Genomic DNA, 23,931 nt, shown 5'->3' on the forward strand with positions numbered 1-23,931 from the left:
TTGTCTGGCCAAGCACTTGTGGATGCTTCAGGAGCAGGTTCAACATGCAGAGGCAGGGCTTCTTGCTCCCATTAAGTATTTCAAACCTCTGTTGCCAGTGTTGAAAGCTCCACACTGGCACCTGTTGTATAGCAGATCGTTTGCAGGGCTGTACGTCATGGGTTTAGTTCATCTCAGTTTTGATAATCTCTTTATTCCCGCATGCCTGACATGATTTTAGATTTGATGACACAGGATTTCTGTGGTTCATAATATGTATCTCAAGACAGAGAACGTGGCTTTAGGCTTGTAGTTCTTAAATACTTTCTTGTTTTGAACTTCATTCCCACATGATGAGGTTAGAGCTTGACAGTCGTTTTGATATTCAAGAACTTTCTGGCAAAGCTTATGGTTACTGCTTACTCTTCAGTGTATGGACACAAGTTTCCAAATGCTGTTGTAGGACTTGGAACCAAGAATGCCTAATGTATAATCGCAGGTACAATCAATGTTATCCATGGATTAGGCTTGAAATGTCATGTTATTGTATAAATTCTACCCCCACAGTCTCCTTCTTAGTAAAATAGGTGTTGCATCTCATGAGCATTTTGATGATCTGATTTGCCATTTTTGGATGTAAAATGTTTTTTTCATCTGCTGGACAATAAATGTCACTTTTATATTGAGATAGCATCAGACCTCTGAGCTTCAAATTCACATACTTGTTGAATATTTTGTTTGTTTTCCTTGGATGGGTTGCTCAGAGATGCATGAGAATGTGTCTTTTAATATATTTCTATCTTTATAACCTTGCTTGAAATCTTTGTGCATTCTTATCTGATTTTGTAATCTTTACTGCATTCTTAAGCAGCTGTTTTATTAGTAGATTAGTAATCCTGAGCAAAAGACTCTCACATAAATAGAAATTCTCTTTATTGTCCCCTGGACCAGTGTGCAGCCTTTTCATGTGGCTTAGTTACATGAAAGCTCACCTACTTAGTGAGGGAACTTTCTGATCTTATGTATGTATATGTGCATATATATATATATAGATATAGATATACATATATACACACACACATTTCTCTTGGCAGATGAGGCTTTGTGGTATACATTCCTAGACAACAAAAAGTATCACTGGGAGGCTGGGGGCAGAAAACGTTTCCTTATACTCACATTTCAGAGTCAATGACTCATTGTCTTGCAGGGTGTTTCCCAAGCCAGCACATAGGTAACAAAAGTCCATGACTGTGACTCCTAGGACAATGCAAAGAATAATGGGAATTAAAAAACATGAAAGGGACATGACTATTAGCTACAGTCTGAACACCACAAATTCAAGAAATTCAGCCTTACACTTCAGATGTCCTGTAGCAATATCCCAGGTTTGTGATCTGTTGGAAAAACTGAAACACTGCTGTGTGTTTCACTTACTGTTGCAAAGCTTACTAAGACCTTCACATTTGCTATTTACCCTATAACTGCTCTAAGAAAAACTAAGTTAAAAGACTATAAAATAGTTTGTCTGGCAGAATCCAAACATAGGTCAAGAAATGCCAATGGCTACAGAAACAGAAGGAGGATAAAATCGACCCACTACTAAATTAGATACAAAAGTGTCCTTTACTTGGTATTGTCTGACCAATTACTGGTTATGATGCTTTGCACTTGCACAACTTATTCTGTGGTTCTGAGGCCAGTGCTTAATCTATTTTCCATGTACAAATGGTAGAAGGAATTTGGAGATCACAGGTTTTTTGCTAGTGATCTGAAAGTATGCTATGTGCCTGTAACAAATTCCTAGGTAAAAGTAAAAAAGCAAAAGGTAAAAGTTTCAGAAATCCAAACTACTTTATGGTCCTTCCAGGAAAATCTAAAGGATTCTCATGATCGATAGGTGTGGTTATTACCTGCCCATTTAGTAAACAAAGTCAGAAAACAGCTACTCTGGTATAGGGTTGATAGTTAGTGTATTGCAAGGCAGAAAAGAAGAAAGCCTTTTTTTCTAGGTGCGGTAGTGTTTCAATGCCAAAATAAAGCATTTTATACATTGTGTAAATGCACACTTCCTAAATGTTGTTTTTACCATTAACTGATCTCGTTACCTGAATGTGATGAATATAACATACCATGTGGTCTTATGCAGTAGGAACCAGTGCTTAAGTTAGGAGTAAATCAAATTTTCCCCACCTACTTCTCACCTTTTTTTGAAGGCTATTATGACAATACCTGACTTAGAGTCTGCCATTTCTGGCTAAAAGGACCACGGTTGTTTGCAAATGTGCAGTTGTTCCGTTTATGTATTTGCCATTCCAACAATAGAATCTTTCTCAACAATTATATGAAATATGGGAGAGAGGAAGAAAATGCAATAAGATGGAATAGATAAACTGAGGGACTGGCGCTAAACATAGGTGTTGGGGAATTAAAAAGAATTTGAAAGCTAGGCCTCAGTATAAGCAAACAATTTGAAGTAAATGGGAGCAGAATGGAAATGAAAGGTAATAGATATTAGAAGAATAGATACCACTTTGAAGAGCTACATAAGAAAAAAACCCAAAGACTTTGATAAAATGGAATAAAGTCAGAAAACAAAGCAATCCAATAGGTAAGGATGAGAATAAAACAGGGAAATGGAAGAAAATGAGCACAACAACATAGGGGAAAATAAAAAAAAAGATGAGAAAAACAACAGCATTGAGTTAGTGTGAATTAATTCCTTTCTATAGACGTTAAATGTTTTTAAAAGTTCATGGCAGTAAGGTCAACAGAAGAACCAAGACAATTTTATCTGGACTTGTGAAAACTCACATAGACTCCCAACAACCTGGGATTTCCATTTGCTGCTGCATTTAAGGGTCTGACTTCAAAATGCTAAGTGAAGATAAGTACAGCAAATTCTAAGTAGCTCAGATGAGAGAGCAAAGGAAAGTCTTCCCTGAGAAACTTTGAATAACTCCATGCTCTAGTCCTTATCATTGATCCAAATTGCTAGGTTATTTCATTTCTGCTCTCTTGCTCTGTCTTACTGAAGTGCCATTTATCCAGCAGGAAGAACTGCAGAAGGGTGCCTGAATGAGGAACACTTCCATCCCACATTTTTCCAGCAGAAGCAATAGGACAATGTTGCTTGTACTGAAAGTTGAGGTGATTGAGCTGGGGGAGTGTAAGAAATCAGTTTGTTCTTCCAACTCATGAAAGTCCTGGGATGCCTCTTTCTTACACGAACATGAAACATACCCTTCCTTCCTCCATCTCCCTGCTCTTTGGTAACTCATCCATGCCTTAGGGAGCGATCACCTAGGAGCTGGCTCTTTGCTCTAAATGCTGATCTTTTTTAGCCACCACAGCATCCACCTAAATCCAGTTTGTAATGAGTTGAGTGGCCTTTCTCACTCCACATGACCCACCAGGATATGGAAAACTTATGAGCAGGTCTTTTCCATGTGGCAAATATTGACTCTTCTCACCTATTTCTTCTTTGTAAGCCCACACAACCAGAGTACAGTGTTGTCACAGAGCCCTGAAAGCTGGTTTATTGAAGAGATCAAGGATGCTGCATCAATGAGCCTCCTGCTGGTTTTGCAGCATTGGGCAGTGATGCTCTCCATTCTGCAGGTAAGAAAACCATGTATGCGCCTGCCCACAGCTAAGACACATAGGAAATGTAAGAAATACAGTGAAGAGGGAGGTTGGAATAGGATCCTGGGCCCTGCCAGGGCAGCTTTTCCCTTCATATGTGGCCACAGGGCAGGCCAGGCTGCTGTGGTACATGGATGTGAGCACGTGTCTGGGAGATGTATGCGTAGAGTTTAGACTAGGAACTTTGAAGGCCTTGCTAATAATGGAGTAGCTTCTGCTAAGGATTAATCAATTTCTGCACATAAATATCCTGGTAAATTAATTCAAATAGGCAAACATTTTCTAAAACCAAAATTAACTTGTGTCTGTCCTGTAATTGATGGCTGAGAAATGTCAAATCATCCTCTGTCTGAGACTAAAATATAACAATGAGCCTCTATTTTTACTGTTCATTTCATACCACAGACTATTTAGCAAAAAAAGGGGTGAAAATGACATTGGAAACTGCGATCTAAAGTTGGTAATTTTGTAGTTTAGGAGGAGAAACAGCGGGGGTGATTTTTATATAAGCCGCCTTCCCCTCCTCAACATAGCTTCATCAAAGTGCTTTATTATATTATCGCTCATGCTTTTTTGTACTGTTTTCTAATATTGTACTGACTTGTCTGAATCACTTTGAAAATTAGGGCTGCCTCCTTCTGAGACAAATCCAGGCCTCATTAAAATTCATAAACAGACAGCCAAAAGCTTTGAGCACTTTTCCATTGATGCTGAGAAATGGAATTGTCTTTATTTATCCTGATAGCATATTATTTCAAAGGGTGTCCACATCCATAGGAAACTGGATTTTGATTGATAACATTTAGGGCTCACTGTGAAAGAAACTGATTTTCATTAAAGATTTCTGTGACACAAACTATTCAATGGTATTGCAAATCAGCACCGTTTTAGTGTTTAATAGCCTTCTTTTCGTTCAAAAAACCTTCATGTTTGCATGCATAGCAAACCTATGCTCCCACATAGCAGTGGTGTGATTTTTTCAGGTAGCATACATAAAGACCTGGAACTCTGTAGTATGCTGTCACTGCTGATTGCATCAACTGTCCCTTGTTTTTGAGGAGCAGTGAGGGAAGAAAGGAGATAACCACTTGTCTCTGTGTCTGAGCCCAGCTGAGCCCATGTCACACAACCGAGTGCTATTTGTGAAGTATACATGGACATGGTATTGTTTTTCTTTATCATTCTGCCAGTATGCACTGAAAATAATGATATTTCTCCAAAATCTTTCTCAAATTCAATTAGAAAAAAAATTAGTGTTTTAATCAAAGACAAAAATTTTAAAAATTTGGCACAGCATAATTTCAGAAATACAAGAATTTATATATAGCAATAGTCAAGCACACCAATGATAATCAATCAGTAAGCTTTTGCAGGGCTTTGATGTGGAAATCATCTAAAACTTCAGCAGATAAAATCCGCTGGATAACATGTTTACTTGGAAGTTTGTATAAATGTCAGTGTGGCATGCACTTCATAAAAAAAAAAAAAAAGAAAGACTCCATTAGACAAACTTAGCACTTATGGCTACACTGGATGAAAACTAGTAATTGACATGTTTGCCTTCAGTTTAGAGAGGCCCCTAGTAGTATCACACAAATATGCCATATACTGTAGTTATCAATGCAACCTTTCCTTTGATAAGAACTGACATTTTTCTGAACCTTAAGGCTGTCCTAGAAGAAGTGCCTTCAAATTAAAATAATTCTTGGGTTTAATCTGATTTTTTTTTATCCAGAGAGTTGGATTTTTTTGTGCAATGGAAGATTTTTTTTTTCTGCTATTCACTTAAGCTAGAGCAGATTCTGGTGAGTACCAAAATAATTCTTTTACTTATCTACAGTGGGATATCTTTCTAGACAGATATTTTTTTAAAAGATAAGAAAATTTGTAAGATCAACTGGTTTTATGAGATTGCCACACTTTGGGTAATATGACCTACATTATAAAAATGAAATTATGTATATTTGCATTTGGTTTCAGCAGCATAAATCCAAAAGCCCAAGTCTAATGCTACTTCTGCACTAGTCAATTACAACTCTGGAATCTGCCCTGGTCTTCCATAATGCATTGTATACACACAAAATGTTCCTTGCACATCCTTCTTTTTATGAAATGTAAGAGGTAACAAGTGAAAATTGTTAAAGTAAGCAGTTAAAATCACTGTTGTTCATTGCAACTTTGCTGTTTATATGCACTGACAAAATGTAAGGTATAAAAGGGAAATGTCAGATATGCTATTAAATTATTCTTTTATAACTAGACTCAGAACAATCCCATTACAGTAGTACAGTTGATGATGGCTTCCTTTTATAAAGAAAACTAGGAAACATGATACAGATGAATACTATTATATGTGTCTTCAAAATAAAGGTAAGTACATGACCCAAGCACTTTGTATTTGGAATCTCTGTGCCTTTAATGTATGAATTCAATTCCACACAGTGAATTTTTGTAAACTCGTGTTTAGTAAATCAACATAAAGATGGTAGGAGCTTTTAGTAAATGGGCTTCCAGACAGTTTGCCATACATCAATGTTTACTTACTTACTTGTCATCCCTTTTAGCCAAATTTATTCTGGTTCTCTGTCACAAATTTGTGACTTCCCAAGGAAATCTTGCTACAGTCTATGAATCATTAGAAAGATGTGATTTTTATTTTTAATATTAAATGTTTAAAATTAAATATTTAAAAATTCTCAGCTTTTTACCTGAGTTTGTATAGTTCTTTCACTGAAATACTGAAATGCATTCAGAAGTCAAAACAGAGAAACTCAGTTCAGAAGTTCTGGGACTGTCTGAAATACAATATTCTTAAAAATATCTAGGATGGTAAGGAACACCCTTTGTAGTATTTTTCGTACTGACTGGCCACAAAATGGTCCGAGATCTTTTGATTTGATATCTCAGTTGAATAGTACCCATCTTAGACCAAGCAGATTGCACATTTTCCATGTAATACAGCCTTGTAAACAGAAGTTATTTTAAGTCAATTGTGTATTAGCTCTGTGAAGTCAGTGAATACTTGATGAAATGCTTTTTCCATACTGAAATATTCATGAAGCTAATTTTCAACAATCAACAAAATCGAGTCATGTTTTTGAAAAAGAAAACAACATCTTTCCATATCTGCTTGTTGAATACAAATCAAAAAAACTCCTAAAATAGAAGTGATCAAATTCACTTTTTGTATTTGCCCCTGATTTGATGAGAATTTCAAGTCCCAATCAGACCACAAGTAAATAGCTCCTTTATTATTATTTTGATTTCAGTTATCAGCCATCCTCTTTTGGGAGTCAGTACAAAGTACTAAATTTGATAATTAATCTGAAATACAACCCTGACCTTAGTGGGCACTAACATTTCAATGAGGGATTTAATTTAATACAATTCTCTTATTATCAAACTCTTATTAATGTTTCCTATTTCTCACACACACACACATGCACGCGCACACAAACACACAGAGTTTAGCTGCTTTCAACACAGTGGTCTGTCTAATATTTTATGCTTTCTAGGGTAAAACCTGAACTAGTATTTACCAGTTTTAAGTCCACTGAAATCTATCAAATCACTGCAATTTGGTCTAATCACTATTTTAGGGGTGGTGGTTTTAATTGTATGATATATCAAACTCATTCTGAGGAGAATTTTAATTTGTTAAGGATTTTTCTGTGTGTCATTTTTAGCTTTGAACTCAAGAATGTATTTTGAACTTTCCTAATAATGAAATTCACAAATGCCTTGAGGATAAACCTCTCATTTTAGCTGAGCAATGTAGAGACTGACACAGCTGCAGTTCTAACGGAGAAGGATGCACAGCTGTAACTGCATGGCTTGGTGTGGAAAAATGCACAATGGCAGCCAGTCAAATGGGTGGAGATGGAAGAGACATGGGATGGTGATCTGCTCATCCACCTGGCAGTAAAGCTTCTCTGGCCTAGGAAAAACCACCCAGGACTTTACATAATGCATATAAGCTCTCTAAGGTCTTCATGCTGAGCAACAGGCATTTGGAAGAAATACCTGGGGAAAATTGTAGCCTTCCCATTGAGCGACTTGCCTCCTAAAACTACCAGAAATGTTCACAGAAAGCAAGATGCTGGAAATCCTAACCAGGCACGGAACAATGGCATGCTGTTTAAGCACCTACTTCATCCGTTCCCCTCAGATTCACAGGTTAGGCTCTCTTCAGAGAAAAGTGGCTGTTTAGAAGGACCTGAAACTTGGATGGAGAAGAAGGAAGATGGTAGCTGGGCTTGCCTTAAATGTAGCAGTCAAATGGTTGGAATGTTCTCTTAGGAAACAGGAGAGTGTATGTACTTACCCTACTCAGCCTGAGGCTGCCAAAAACCTTATCTCCTACCTCTTTTCTATGAAAGTGCTGTCAGTACCAGACTAGTCCTGAAGTTGGCTAGAGGCAATCCCCACCCTTCCTGTGTAAGCTTTTCTCCTGCAAAACAAGAAATACAAGAAGCATTAGGAACAAGAGAAACACTGTAAGAGGATACTGTAATGTGACTTGTTGCCAAAGGTTAGGTGAGCTCCAGGAATGCCTACTGTAATGTACATCTCACAGAAGGCTTGGGCAGAAGCAGAGCTTATTCTTGGTTTCCTATTACTTTGGTCAGCAGCTAAATTTGGCACCAAAATCATGGGTGGTTTTGGCCATCCACAGTGTTACTGCTGTAGGTACCTGGAAATGTGGGAATCAGAGAATGCACTAGGCAGCTCCAGGCTTTGCTGATGCCTGCCTTGAGGGGTTCAGAGCTGGAGCCCCAAACTCTGGCATCTTGGATGCTCTGTCTAAATCCTGAGGCTGTTCTCCAGTAGTCTAGCTTTTGAAAAGTTGTTTGATTATGAAGTCATTCAAGTGAAGATGTATTTTAAAGAAAGGGCACTTCATCTCCCTTGTATTCAAACCATTCTGTGTGTAGAAAAAGTTGAGTTAGAATATAAAATGCCTTGGAAACAAGAAAAAAAAACCCAGTCTACAATGAGCCCCCATTAAAAACAAAAAGTCAGGTGTGAAGTGGTCATGTTACACAAGTCAAGGGTAATGCTAGCTTGTGTCTCTTCAGATGAACAGTTCACACATGATAGATCTGAACAGGCCTGTGCAAGGGGGGGCTACTTGTCACCTTCACTCTTTGCTTAAATGGATGGCCTTTTTCTCACTTGGCAGGATTTCCAGGTATCATTTCTTTGTGTAGGGAAACTGTTCTTTTGGCAAACTTGGCTCTTTAAGACCTGAAATATTTTGGAACAGATACTGAGCACAACATAAATGTGAGCATGTCATAAATATAAGTGTAATGAAAGGCACCCCATGTCAGACTGAGTCAGCAGCCTTTTAGTATGTTGACTGTGTTAGTTCTAGTGAAAACAAGCAGTAGACATTGGCATGCTAACACAGCGACAAGAAGGAATAACCTGTGTCTTTCAAGTGGCAGTTAAAGTAAAGCAAGAATCTTCCAACACATTCCTAAAAGAAAAGTGTACCTCTTCCATGGAAAAGACTGGGGGCTCTGGGGTGTCCTTTGTCTATTATAGATTCACTTTAATGGTGTTTTACTGAGTTCATGTCTGCAGTGCAAGATGTAACCTGTGTTCCACAGCCAGTCACACCTGGTTTTGTTCACTAACAGGGCAGTGAATCACTTCTTCTTTAAGTATGTTTTGGGTGGGGTTTTTTGGTTTTTTTTGGGGGGGTAGGGGGTGTTGTTGGTTTTATGTTGGGTTTTTTTAATCCTGTATTTTGTTATCATGCTTTTCTGATACTGTTGTTACAAAGGGCTTAACATAAATGCCCTTATTTACTGAATCAATGTAGGCAGCATATGGAAGTTAAGGGATACAATAGTGGGTCAATATATTGCCTTGAAACTTTTCTGTGTCTCTATCATACTCATCTGTCCTGCTTACAGGGTTAAGTTTTTGCCAGGAGGGTCATGTCTATGACCTGGAGGTTATTCCATACCATTCCATGTCTTTGCTGGGGGTCAAGGAGAAGGGGAGAAGGGGTTCTGGTCTGGGCAAGTAAAAGTGGTGGATGGAGCCATCCATCCTTCTTCTGTTGTCAGAAGATTCCTGTGAATTGTTCCTTTTCTTGTACCCTCTGTCATTGGTATTGTTTCTGTTACTGTTCATTTTCTTATCTCATTGCTGTTTCCAGTAAATTGTTCTTATCTATTCATTATGTCTTTGCCTTCCTGTTCCCAATTTGTCTTTGCTTCCAATTCCCCTCTCCAGGGTGCTGCAGGTGAAGCAGAGGGTGCAGCAAGTAATGTGCACTAAATTGAATACCATTCCTAAACTGCTACATTGAATACCAAAATTGAATACCATTCCTAAACTGCTACAAGCTTATTTGTCACACAATGTGTGGCATGAAGGGTTAAGATAACAATACATCTGGTGGCTTTGAGCTAAGCATTTTCTGTGTTAGGTAGGGTGCCACTGGTCACAATGTTGCTTGGTCTGTTCATCCGGCAGCTCTACCCAAAGCTGTATATATTCCTGTTCATGCCTCTTGTGCTGTTCTTTTTCAGAGCAGGGAGAGGGATCGGGATTGCTTTGTTGCTGTACTGTGTGTGATATCACCTTATAACATGATAATATGAAGGGCAATGAGGGTTATTTGGGATGTGTATTCAGTGTTCTTCTCTGTACCTTTACCTCAGGTGTTACCTTTGCAAATACTCAGTGTGTAGGGGCAACGGGGGAGGATTATTTTCCCCAGCTTTTCACCCCTTTTTCTCCCTCAGGCCTGTTACAGCCCCTGTTGAGAACTTTTCATTTCCCTTGGATATTAAGGAAAGCATGTTCTTGTTGCTAGGTCTGCCAGGTCTCCTTAGTGCTGTCCACACCATGTTTAGAGTTACAGAAGAGATTTTTAGGGAAGCCTTTCAGAGATCTGCCTTGAGGACTGGTAGTCCTGAGTGGTATGAAATGTGAGAAGACATGGATCAGTATTTGGAAGACTCCTCCAGTGGTTTGGAGTTCACCCCTGAAAATCTTCAGGATCCTGTGTCAGAGCCTGGAGGGACGGATGTCTCTATATATTTTGGGATGCCTGTGTTGGGGCGACAGGGTAGGTCAGGCCTTTCTCTGGTTAGATAGTGAACTGCCCCGCACCCCACATCTCCACATCCCAGAGCCTGTATCCCAGCCCAGCAGAGCTGCCAATCTCTGGCCCTCTGGAGTCGGGGCTCCACTCCTCCCCAACCCAGCTCCTGAGGGGCCGAATGACTCAAGTCCCACCTGGAGGGAGGGCCCATAAAGTCCCAGGGGTATTCAATATTCAAGGGCACCTTGAACCTTCCTCTTGGAGTTTTTCTCTGAGCACTGCTGGCACCTGCACATTGGTAGCTATATGTGTGCTTTCCCATATCTTTGTGTCTTTCTCTTCTTCTAATTCCCTCTTCATGAAACATTTTGAGTACCTTAAGATTAAACAGTTTTAAAGTTTGCTAATTGAATGGGGCAAATTAATGCTGTGAGAAATGCTTTATGTTGATTGGATGTTGCAGTAAACCTTTTGACAAAGTTCCCTGACTTTTCTACAGTTTGTAAGTACACTTCTCTTGAGAACACCAAGTCAATATTTCTCCTGTGTGTTTAACCCAGAGTAAAAGCAGCAGTATAAACACTTTTTCAGTGAGTCATTTGGGGCCTTGCATCCTGTTGGACTGATAAAAAATGGGAAAGAAAAATGCTGTGGTAGCTCCAGACAGGGGCAAAGTTATGCAACATACTGTGCCCTGATTACTGTATATTGAACACTGCTGAGCACTAGACAGTACCCTCATTGGCAGAAGGAAGGAGACCAACAGGTACCATGGCCACTCAAACATGGCCAGAGGAACAACCTGCGCTGGTAGCAGCTGCCCCTAGACAGAAGAAGAAATTCAAGAACAGATTGCATGGTGAGGGATGAAGAGGAAGCAGAGCCCTCAGAACAGGAGGAAGAGGCAAGACCAGAGGTAACCACCCTATCTCTATCCCTGAGTGATCACCAAGAGATACAAATAGATTTTAGCTGCCAGTTGAATGAGCCCTGAGTGATCTGGCCACCCTGATGCTGGAGTATCATGGCCTATTATATGAAACTAGATCGTAGTGAAGCCAAGCAGCTGGGACATCTGTCCTGGGATGTGGACATTGAGAAGGGGATTGGGAAGAGGAAAGAGACTCAGCCTTTGGAGGTGACTCCTGTCAAGCATGAGAGAAAGGTATTCTCTCAAGGGTGGTCTAATAGTGCACCAAGGCATTGGAGCACAATGGAGAAAAGTACCCAGTACCTGAGAGAATGAGCTGTGCTGGAGGTAATCTATAAGAATTCAAATAATGAGGAGTCCCTTGTAGATCCAGATGAGGTCCAGTGTACACATCCATGTGGCAGAACTTTATAAGGAGTGCACAATTTTTGCACACCAGCTCATTGGCATTGATGTCAATGAAAGGAGAACCAACAGTATTTCAAATTACTACCCTCCTCCAGGAATATGATCATCTTTTCTCCTCCCTAATGGTGTGCTCCTTAACTGTGGACAGACTGTCCAATGCCTCAGACAGATCTGAAAGTGTCAAGCAAATTTGAGAGAAAATATCCCATGCCCCACCAACATGGAGTAGAGTCTCTTCCAATGGAAGTAAGCATCCCGTGCTTGAGAAAGAGGGTCCATGACACCAGATAACCTGTGGTTTACCTGCATGACCCCAGACAGGACATGAGGAAATGCAATGGAAAACCCATCTCTGCTCTTGCAACATGGGTATGTGAGTTGAAAGGAAGAGTTGAAAGCCACCATGGGAAGTTCTGGATAAATGCCACTCCAGTTTCCAGTGGGCAAGTCCTCAGACAGAATAGGAGGGCTGATTTTGCTTGCAGTCCGCTTGAAGGGACCTGAGTTTGTATTTACAAGGAGTGAGCAATGAGTGCCATGACCAGGATTAGAGGGGCCCTAACTCCAGCCAGGTTTCAAAAGAAAGGGCCAATCAGATCTACTGGACTGTGTGGATCCAGTGCTCTGGCACATCAGACACCCAAGAGTGTAAGGCTTTAGCTCACACCGGCACATGATGTACTCAGATGCCACCAAGATACGTGGGGACAGAATCCATCTCTCTCTGGGGTGCCAAGGGGATCCCAACAGCTGCCTGCACTGGAAGGTGGAGAGAGCATGACTGGAAATGAATGGCAAAAACACCCCACTGGGACTGGCCCAGAGGCCCTGCACATCTTTAGCACAGGTTACGCCAAATGCACTGTACCCTGCAGCCACAAAGAATGGTCCTTCTTGGAATCTCTGGCAAAATATAGCCAGGGAGGATGACCCAGGTAATACTCGAAGATGACCCCAGGGGTTCTGGAGTCAGGGATACAAAGGATCTGAAGTGTGCCACATGCCAACTGAAAAAGAGATACTGGCAGCTTATAAGGGGATTCAAGCTGCCTCAGAAGTGATTGTGACTGAAGCACAGTCCTCCTGCTGATTGAAGCACTCTGCCTGGTGCCCCAACTGCCAGTGCCAGGCTGGATATTCAAAAGTAAAGTCCTTTCTACACATCATGCCACTGATGCTACCTGGAGGTAGTGGATTGTGCTGATGGCACAGCAAGAGACCCCAATTGTCCAGGGATCTTAGAAGTCATCACTAACTGGCCTGAAGGGGAAAATTTCAGACTACCATCATCATCAGAGGAGAAGGTGGAGAAGGTGACACATGCTCAGGAGGCCTCACCATAAAATCAGTTACCTGAAAATTAAAAGTGATACACTCTGTTAAATGACAGTTCCTTTTGCATCACAAGGACAAATTCTGTATAACAAGTCACAGAAGTTATTGAAGGAGAAGCTGGATCAAATCAGGTTGCAGAGCTGAAAGCCATACATTTGGCTTTAGGTACCACTGAACAAGAGAAACAGCCAGCAATCTACCTCTACACTGACTCGTGGATGGTGGCAAATGCTGTGCTGGGGTGGCAGGACTGACAGAAAAAGGCCAATTGGCAGTGCAGAGGGAAGCCCACCTGGGCTGATGAATACTGGCAAGAAATCGCTGCCCTGTTAGAGAAGCTGGCTGTAGAAGAACACCATGAGATGCACATGTGCCCAGGAGTGAGGCTGCTGAAGAGCATCGCAGCAATGGAGAGATGGATTAGGCCACCAAGATTAAAGCGGCTTGGGTTAATCTGCACTGGCAATGTAAGAGCCAATTATTCTGGCTCAGTGGGCTCAAGATGCCTCGGGTTATCGGAGAAGAAACACAACATCCATGTGGGCTTGTGACCAAGGGGCAGACCTGGCCATGGACCTTGCCTCTCCGTTACCATAACTGTGAAACATGCACTGTGATGGAGCAGGCCAGGCAGGTAAGGCCTCTCTGGTACAGTGGGTACAGGTGGCTGAAACACAGATATGGGGCAGTCTGGCAAACTGGTTACATCACACTGCTGCAAACCCACCAAGGCAAGTATACAAGTCACTACAGCCTAGGCTGCCTTCAACCTCAACTCCTTTAATGAGCTCATCCCCACTGACAAGCAGCAGGTCCAATATCACCTCACATTTTGTTGGTTTCGCTAATACCTAGACCAGGAAATTTTCCTCCAAGAGTCTCCTAAATCACTTGCAGCCAGCTGTATTTCTTTCTTAGCAGATGTTTGGGCGATTGAAATCCCACTTGAAATTGGGATGAAAGCGTGGGAACGCAATGGCTCTTGTATCCGAAGCAAAAGATCTCTTCAGCAGGCTCCCCCTGGTCAGGCAGCCTGTAGTAGATCCCCACAACAAGATGTCCATTTTTGGTCTTGTCCTTGGTTGCCATCTGCAGGCTCTGAATCTGTTCCTATCTGGTTTGTAGAGGCAGCTCTTCACAATTTATCCCTTAAACTTAGAGCGCAATGGCCCTGCATCTCTTTCCTAGCCTACCTCTTCTGAAAAGTTTGTAACGCTCAATTGCAGTGCTCCAGTCCTGTAACTCTTTCCACCATGTTTCTGTGACAGCAATTAGGTCAAAATTTTCTAATTGTACCACAGTTTCCAGTTCCTCCTGCTTGTGACCCATGCTCATTGGTGATAAGGCATTTCTTCTGGGATGGCAACCTCTTCATCTTTTGGGAGGAGCCCTTTCTAATTCCTTTGGGTTGATCTGCAAGTTTTTTCCTGCTATTCCCTAACATTTGTTTTCTGGTTCCTCACAGACACCCACCCTTTTCCTGCTAAATCTAGTTTAAGGCCCCATTAATGAGTCCTGCCAGCTTGCTCCCCAGAACACTCATGCCCCACTGTTCAGGTGTTCCCCATCTACTAATATCTTTGGTCTCCTGAAGACATGTCCCAGATCAAGAACCCTGAACAGGCACCAGTCTTGTCATTCACCCTATCCACTTGTCTAACTGCCTGGGTCCCAGCCCCCCATCTGAGAAGATGGAAGGTAATAATGTCTGTGCTCCAGATTATTTCAGCATCTTTCTGAAATACATGAAGTACCTTTTGATATTTTGGAATCTCTTTGTCATGGCATCATTTGATCCTACATGAAAGAGTAGGAGTGGGTGGTAGTCCTCATCTTTTAGCAGGCTTGCTATCCTCTTTATGACATCCCAAATGCCAGCTCACCTGTGTTCTGTAGGCACCAAACTGCTCTAGAGAGGTTATCCAGGTAAAAAATGGCCACTTGCATGCCTGTCAGTCAACAATAACTAATACCCTCCATGATGTTTTGGTGGCGCTTGTTCTGACTTTATGTGGGACGATATTTTAGGGTGGAATAAAATATTCTGGTTTACACATTTTAATCTAGACTGGTTCTCACATTAAAAAGAAAAAAAAATTGATAGATTGGCTCAATTTTGCCCCATTTGCCTATGAAATGGTGTCAGGAAGCCAAATTGCTAGTGTAATCCTGACAGATTACATCTATCTGCTGGTACACTGGTTTCTGCAAGGCATGCCTAATTCTGTTCATGTCATCCTCATTCTGAAAAGATCTCTTGGCATAACCCCAGGGTAGCTTTACCTGTGTGACATGTCAGGATTAGATTCTGCTATTAACTGCATCTCCAAGCTGCCTGCCTGAATCCAGTTTATATTCTATTGTTGGCTTGATGCTGCAGCTTCAGAACACTATAAAGCACAGGATTTTATCCTTCGGCTGATTGTTTTACGGACCATTGTTAAAAATCAGCCATTTATGTCCTGATTTAGAGTCTAGTCCATATTCTGCATGTCTTCTGTATAACTCATGCAGAGGATGTACTGTAGCATTGCAAAGAATGACTAATTCTTTCTCTATTGTGATGACTCACTATTTGTTGTTCTAAGAAACAGACTTCTCAAACGATGTCTCTCAAAGTTCTTTTTGATTATTTTTATCTTTTCATATTTACTATTTATCAGTCTAGGCAGTTAAGCGACTCCTAAGATTTTTATATAAATTTTCCTACAGTATCTTCCTTAAAGTATTGTCTGTAGAATTTTTACCTCCTACATGAACATTTAAGAAAAGATCATTCAAGTATGTAATACGATGAATAATTTAACATTTGAAAGACATATTCTCTCAATGCTACAATTAAAGCACAGTTGCTCCTTACATTTATATGCAAAGAAATTTTCTGCCTAATCCTGTTGATTAATCACGTCTTCCTTTTTTTCTACTGACTAGCTGTCTAAATTTACATGCTTTTTGTAATTACCTTAAGCACAGACGTATAAACTTCTGGTCTTATAGCTGTCTATAGGAAATTATTAAGAGAAACAAACAGCTAGATGTCGATCCTTTAGTAAAATTTGGGTAATTTATTTATGTATTTTGTATTTTCTTTGAACAGTTTCATGGCAGGGGCCCGGAGCAGTGATGTTTAAGTATGCAGATTTTTCTTCCTTTCAAAACCCTGCAGCTCTTCCTCCATTTTGTAGTACACAGAGAAGTTTACTGTTCACTAAGAAAATGTAATAAAATTATTGTATCTTTTGGCAGTTTGAACAATACTGCCATACTTTGAACAATACTTTGAACAATAGAACTCTTTTGAAAACACCAGCCAGCAGAACATACTTGCGGTGCATGCTTCAGTTTTGTGAAATGATTGGTTTTGTTTACTTTGGGTTGGATCGGTGATTGTAAGTACATTTTTAAAATTGCCTTGTCATAACTTATTTTCTTTAAATCATTAAATTTTTAATGTCTGTGTGCCTTGTGATACTCAAATTGGCTGCATCATTAACTTCTGGTGAAAAGAACTGCAGATTTAAAATGTACTATGTCTTTCTGTTAGATGGATGTTGGCACACACTTAACTTTGAAAATCTACCCCCTTGGTAGCTATGACAACTTGTGACAGATTCTGGGGTATTACAAGCAAATATGAAAGGTGGTGAATAGCACAGAGGCTTGAAAGAATTTCTCCTCAAGGTTAGCTACTGTCTGTTACCCCACTGAATTCCTTTACAGCCTGGATAGTGAAGGCATTTTACAATGTCTCAAGCTTGTTTACAAAGCAGATACCATGTGCAGGAGACTCCAAAGAAATAGAAGTTAAAGAATATAAATATTATGAGCAACAAATTTTTTACTTAGGGCCCTTGCTTGTTTTTGTGGACACACCTTCATTTTTCATGTGTGAGGCTCTCTTTTTGATAAAGGAGTGAAATGTGGACTAGGGGCTATGGGAATTTCACTGTTGATGTGAGCATGTATGTCCTTCCTGCTCAGCTCCTATTCAAGTTCAGGAATTGAGGGTGGAAATAGCAATCACACAGTCTTGCAGACTGCTAATGTCCTTCATGTGTTGAAAAGGAGGAGGAAAGTTGTCTTGACCTCCAGCAAATGACCCAAGGTTTTTCTGGCATTTATCATCGTGGAAAGAAACGGCAGAACACAAATCACCCGCTAAGAAAGCTCCCTCCACAATTCAGATATTTTCTTGGGATATTTCTGGTCTGGAAAAAAATAATCTTGCTGCCTGTGCTTGTTATGAATTTCAGCTGCTTGGGAAGAGACAAGAAGAACCCTAGAGGACAGATCAGCTCTGCCTTCACTTCCCTCCAGAACAAACAGCTTCATTTCTGCTATTTAGAGACTTACTTCTCAGGCTGTGCTTCAAGAAAGAGGAGGAACAATTTAACCTTGAAATACAAAAACATTGTTTCACATGTTTCCTCTGGACATCTGAAAATCAGAAGGAAGTACCCAGCAAAACGGAATCCACTACAAAAAGGAGAGGCAGAGGAAAGAAGAGGAGAGAAACAAAAAAAAAAAAAGGAATGGACTGGCTTCTTTGAATAAATTGCTAATCTGTAAGCAGTGTTTATCAGCTGAAGAAAAATAACTTTGTGTGCTAGACTTGTTGATAAGACAAGACCATTATCAAGTGTGTCTTCATTAGCTGAAGCTTAGACACACTAGTAGCAAGGCAGACAAAATAATGGGCTAAGTAGTCTCAGTCTGTGGAATCAGCCACAATCTGGAGTCACTCTAACCACGGGAAATCACCCAATGAAACTGAACCAGAAGTACCAACAGCAGCCAGGGCCTGTAGGTGTGTACAGAGGGCTGGGACTAGGGGTCAGGCAGGTGCAAGGCAGCACTGAACAGCATGATACGGGATATTTATTGCTACAAGCTGAGCAGCGCAAGCTCAGTAAAGGGAAAATTTAAGGAGAGGGGTTGATTAAGATAATGCTTAGTAATAATTCCAGAGCCTCTTCTTGTGCTACAAGGCCTACAATGCTTATAAAAAAAGTTGAAAAGAGGCATCGGTGCATTTTGTATTGTGGTTTGTAAAGTTGATTACTGGTTGTGAGCCTTCCTAGTGTACTGAGAGCAAACCTGCCTGCCCAAAGTGCTTGCTGCCTGTATGCTCCTGTCCTTCCAATCCACTCTTTCTAAATGAGAGTGCAAAGAGCAAGAAAAAAATCTGCAAAAGGTATCTGGCATATCACTCTCAAGTGTGATTTGTACAAATGGAAGCTTGCACTTCATGGGAAAGTACTAGGCTGTACAAATGACAGAGTGACTTTGTCAGAAAAATTCTGCTTCTTCTTTTTGTGCTGTCTTCTACAACATTTAAAAATATTTAGTGAGCTTAGGAGGATGAAAACATGGAATAACGCCAAGGGTATGAGCACTTCAAAATATTTCAGTGGAGAAAGTACAAGATGTAGACATGCTTGGTGAATGCACTGGAGTTCTTTGAGTGCGCTCCAAATTGGCTCTAAGAAGTGAAACACCAATAATCTTATTTGGAAGACAAAGGTGTGAACCACAGAGGAAAAAACAGTAACTATCTTGTAAGGTCTCTGTTCCATGTTTAACTTCTTTTTATTCTTTTCCCTGCACATTTCAATTTTCATTAATAAAATAATAAGATAGAAAGATAGAAGCAAAATAACAAAATAGTACTGCTTGTGACATTAATAATATTTTTTATTTGTAGCATGCACCAAATTCTAAGATTTTGCTTCTGTGTTTGGTATCTTCTTGGCAGCCCATTTTTAATTGAATTTAGGATATTTCAACATAGCCCTGATTTACTAGCTTTGCTCTCCTCTGAGTCAGCTCAATCTGTGTCTCAATACTTGCTTAGGTTTTGCGTAGTGTGGATGTCATCATGATATCGCATGTGTTTACGTGCACTGCAGGGTAAATCAGTTCTTGGTGTACTCACATATTTCTTCTGTTAACGCAAAATGATTCCACATACCCACAACAAAACCCCTCTTGCTACCATCTTATCAAAATACCGGAGGAGGTCTGCATTGCTCTGATATTTTTCCTTCTCTAGAAGAGAGCTTTGAATTGCCATCTATGTATCCAGGTTTTCAACATGCATGCTAAATGTCCAGAATTAATAAAATTTGGCTTATTACTCACATTTTGTTGCTAAAGGCATTTCTTTTTATGGCATATACTCATGAGTCTTATTATAGCATTAAGTTCAGGAAGTGATAATTTTACCTTTTATCCAATACTACATCATTTTGTCATCCAATTAAAGTCCATATGGCCTGTTAGAATCTGCATAAAATTTACCTGCCTTTCAGCCCACACTCTCTCTGATAGCCAGTGATACACATCTTTGTGAATTATCTTGAAAGAAGAAAAATTTTTGGTGCTTCTAAATTAATAAATTTTAATTATTTTCTTACACTGCTAGAAAAAAATCTTGTAGAGAAAGCCAACCTCCTTCACTTTAGGGGTCCAAAACACAATGGGAATTTTCTTATGAGAAGTCTTTTCCCTACTTACTCCTATAATTAACTTTCATCTCCTGTATCAGGCTTATTAGGTTCACTGCTGTGTTTTGAAATTATGTCTGTGGTCCTTTCACAGAATTAATTATCACCTCTTTGCCTCTGCATGTGGTCTGCAAACTCTACCCTTTCTCCGAGGTTTGAAATAACAGCATTTAAAAACTAATTTTATATAAATGCTTTCATGATATCTCAAAATCCAACCTTCCCTTAGTTAATTCTCTTGTGCTTTGGAGTACTGATTTTTCCCACTTATGAAAAAAGAGAAGGTGTAAAGTTGTTTGGGACCTGGGAGTTGTTCAAAAGGTTGCTGGACCCTGTGGCTAAAGTAAAAAGGAAGAATTTTTATTACAATTTGGATTCTGTATTTGTCTCATTATTCTTGGTCCTAAAATATTTGGTTGAGTTTTTTGTGTGCATTTTTTGTTTGTCTGTGGTTTTTATGTTTTGTTTTGTTTTTTTAATATGAAGAACAACACAAAAACAATCCCTCCAACTATAACATTAAAAAAATAAGGTAAAGTATTTTACTCTAAGGTGTTTATTCCCATTTCTCAAGTAAAAAATTCTGGATATCTTCATTATATCAGTGCTAGCACTTTTCTTTAATGAAGGACTAAAGGGTAACTAATATGTTTGTGTTTTAACTTTAAATCTTGGTGAAAATTTAATTCTTAATGCATGACTTTCAACAAAGTTCTTAACTTTGAGGAGAATTTTAATTGAAGTGCAACATGATTTTAAATGAAATTGGGAAAACAGAGTAACTTTTATCTCTCTGTACAAAATGATGGAATTTTAGAGCCTAATGGAGTTAGGCAGAAAATTTAATGGTATCTAGACACTTTAGTTCATTTGGTTCCTCTGAAAATGCCAGTTAATACTGTTTATCCTGTATGAAATATTTAAGGAATTTCTCTACCAGAGTAGCAGAGCTACATTATTTGTATTTAGTCTGGTATGAGTCCAATTGGTATCTCAACCCATCTCTCCCCCTCTAACAGATTCTGGGGACATCTTGAAAATGCCATAGGGTGGATTCTCTTGTTTCTTTAAGCGAGGTAATCAAAAACTCCTTAGTTTCTTAGCAAGTCTTCAGCATTTTCGTTGCCCAATTCTGCACTTATTTTTGCTGCTTAACAGTACTTGGGAATATGAGAAAGATATGATCATGGAGACAACACTGGCTGCATGCAGCCAAGATGTACTTGCCAGATAGTAGATAAGTTAGTCACTAGCGCACTTTTGTGTCTTGGATATCACCAGCCTAAAACAATATGGAGCAGTTCAGCCATGTCAGGTGTTATGGTTATGGACACACTTGTGTCCTTTGCCAGTACTCTAAAAAAGGCAGCTTGCTTATTCTTCAGTGTTAACCAGCTATCAGTCAGCTATCAGTAGATATTTGTCTGTAGATTTTTCAAAACATCAATACGACATACCTGTTATGCCTGCATTGGTGCAGTAATCCATTAATCTGGTTTGGCTAATTATTGCTAATTATTATTTCCTTATTTCTCGCTCTCTGGATCTGCTGCACTTGCTCTTTTCTAATAGATTGAAAATCAGAGTTGCAAAGGAGAGGACTATGTTGCTTACACGTTCTGTCCAAAGTGTACAATTCTTCCTTCATCCAAAATGGTTAGCCTCATCTTACTGCCGTCCAGCTGTTCAGATCAGCTCTTTCTCCATTATCTGTCATGCTTATAGTAATTATCCTCATAGACTGTAACAAAAACTTTTACAGCATTTAATTGTGTCACTTTCATTCCTTTAACAACTCAATCCATAATCTGCCAGATGTTATCCACCTGCCAGAACTTAAACTAAGCTGATCTCTGCCAATCAAGTGCTTTATGCAGTTTTCCAATCTGTTTGCCGAATCATCTGTAGGTTTTTTTTGTATTGAAATATCTTGGCAAATGGCAACAGGCTCACTGGTTTATCTTCATTAAAGGCGACAGAATTCCATCAGATTCATTCAGTTTTAACTGCCCTTGACTTCAAAAACATCATTAAAGATTCTAAACAGTTTAGAAGATAATATTACTTCCAAAAGCTTAAAAATCTCAGTTGGGAATCCACCTGTGCCTGTAGGTTTTTTCCTGTTGACAAATACTTAATTAACTGGCCAATTTCCTGATGCGGAATTTCTGTCTCCTGTCTAAGCTGCTACATCTAACTTGGATGGGATTCTCCCATCAGGAGTGATCCAGACAGGTATTTATACTAGTGGGAAAAAAATGTAGTCTTTGTACAAGGTGTAAGTTTAGTCAGATGGCCTGAACATTAGCCCAATTTTTTCTTGTGCTGGACTTTTGCTTAAGTTTCATTTTAAAGTTCTTAACTGCAATTATTTCTAAACTGTCAAATCTGCTTTATTACTTCTCCTAAGGTGCTAAGAAATGTCCTAACAAATGTCTCCATGTGAATAGAATGAGAGGCTTGCTTTCAATACTTTTTGATGTTGCTGATCAGTTTTGCTCTCTTTTTTTTAGATTAATTAGTCACATCAAATAGTAAACAGCCATTTTAAGTGATGACTGTGATGGAATACTTGAAACACATTGCTTGGTGTCTAAAAATAACATCACAGGCTTTATTTAGAAGTGGAGAGAAACGAAGCATGGATAAACTGAAATAGAGTCATGTCAGTTTTATAAGTCTAGTTTACAATCTGCATGCAAGTGGTAACTATCAGGACTAAGTTAAAACTAATTCATGGACAAGTCAGTGTTAGCTATGATACCTGGAGCATAGGTCTCTATTGCCATTTTGGGCGATGTTTCTTCATAGACAACATTCCACTGTTCTGGGCTGCAAAAGCTGGCCAAATTGCTTGTAACTACGGCGTCTCATCTGCTTCATGAGGAAAGGAAGGATCAGAGAAGGTAAGAGTGAATCCTACTAAGCTCCAAGGAGTGCTGTGAGTCTTGGCTATTTCATTAGTGCTTAGCAAAGTGGTTGAAATCTTTCACTAGAAGGTGGCACTAGAATTAAAACTATTCAGGAAGAGTTTTGGTTCCAACGTTTGCACATTGTATACTGAGAGAACAGTTGTATTAGCTTGCAGTGATCTTATGGAAAATAAACCCAAATACTGAAGTTTTAAAGGTGAAAGGCAACATCAGAAATCAGTGATTTAAATACAGTCTTCCAGGATTTCTGCAGATTACACCAAATCTTTGGGGATTTTGATTGTGCAAAGTGTGATGCAGGAAGACTGGCACTGATCTGAACATTGCTGCTGCGGCCTCTGCCAAGAGAACAGAAACTAGAGAACAGCTTCAAGCATTAATCAGATCTTTCTTCATTTCTTCCATATTAAGAACTGATTTGTACTTGGAAGGTTAGATGAAGAGATGGAACTAACAGCCTGACACCAGGGGATATGGCATTCTTGCATTAACGTTTTGTGTCCAAAGAATTGTGGATGCAATTAAGGTATTAAATGGAAGAAAACAGTATACTGTAGCTGGGAGAATTATGTAAATGCTTCACAGGTCAGCTAATCTTTCTTTTATGGCTGACTTCAGTTATCTCCTTACATACAGGTACAGTGAGCTTTTTCTTTCAAAAACCAGTGTTTTCAATAGTGGATTGAATTGGCTTTGAGCTGTAACTGCAAAAAACACTTTTGCTTTTTATAATAGTTCTAGCATTGCTTACCAGGTTTGTGGCTGGACTACCGCATTTAGGAAGGCTGAATATTCCAGCTGTGCCAGAAGGAGAATGGAGTTCACTAGGCAACCCTCATTAGCTGGGAGAGTGTGTGCTCACTGCAGCACCAAACCTTCTTCTTCACTTCTCTTGACCTGCACAGATCAGGAACAGTCCTTGGGTGCTCTGCCTGGGGCACTGCAGTTGAAGCCACGCATCTGTAAACACGGCTTGTGCATGCATGCATGCAGGTGCAGAGATCATATGGAAATTACAATCTTTCCTCATCCTCATTTTCTAGTCAAGCTCCACTTCAGGTGAGGCTGCCACTGCGTGGCATTAGACCTCTCTTTGATTTTGTCTCAAAATAATGAACTGGAAAGCTTTTG

The sequence above is a fragment of the Ammospiza caudacuta genome, chromosome Z (assembly GCF_027887145.1).
Source record: "Ammospiza caudacuta isolate bAmmCau1 chromosome Z, bAmmCau1.pri, whole genome shotgun sequence".
In the NCBI taxonomy this organism is placed as follows: domain Eukaryota; kingdom Metazoa; phylum Chordata; class Aves; order Passeriformes; family Passerellidae; genus Ammospiza; species Ammospiza caudacuta.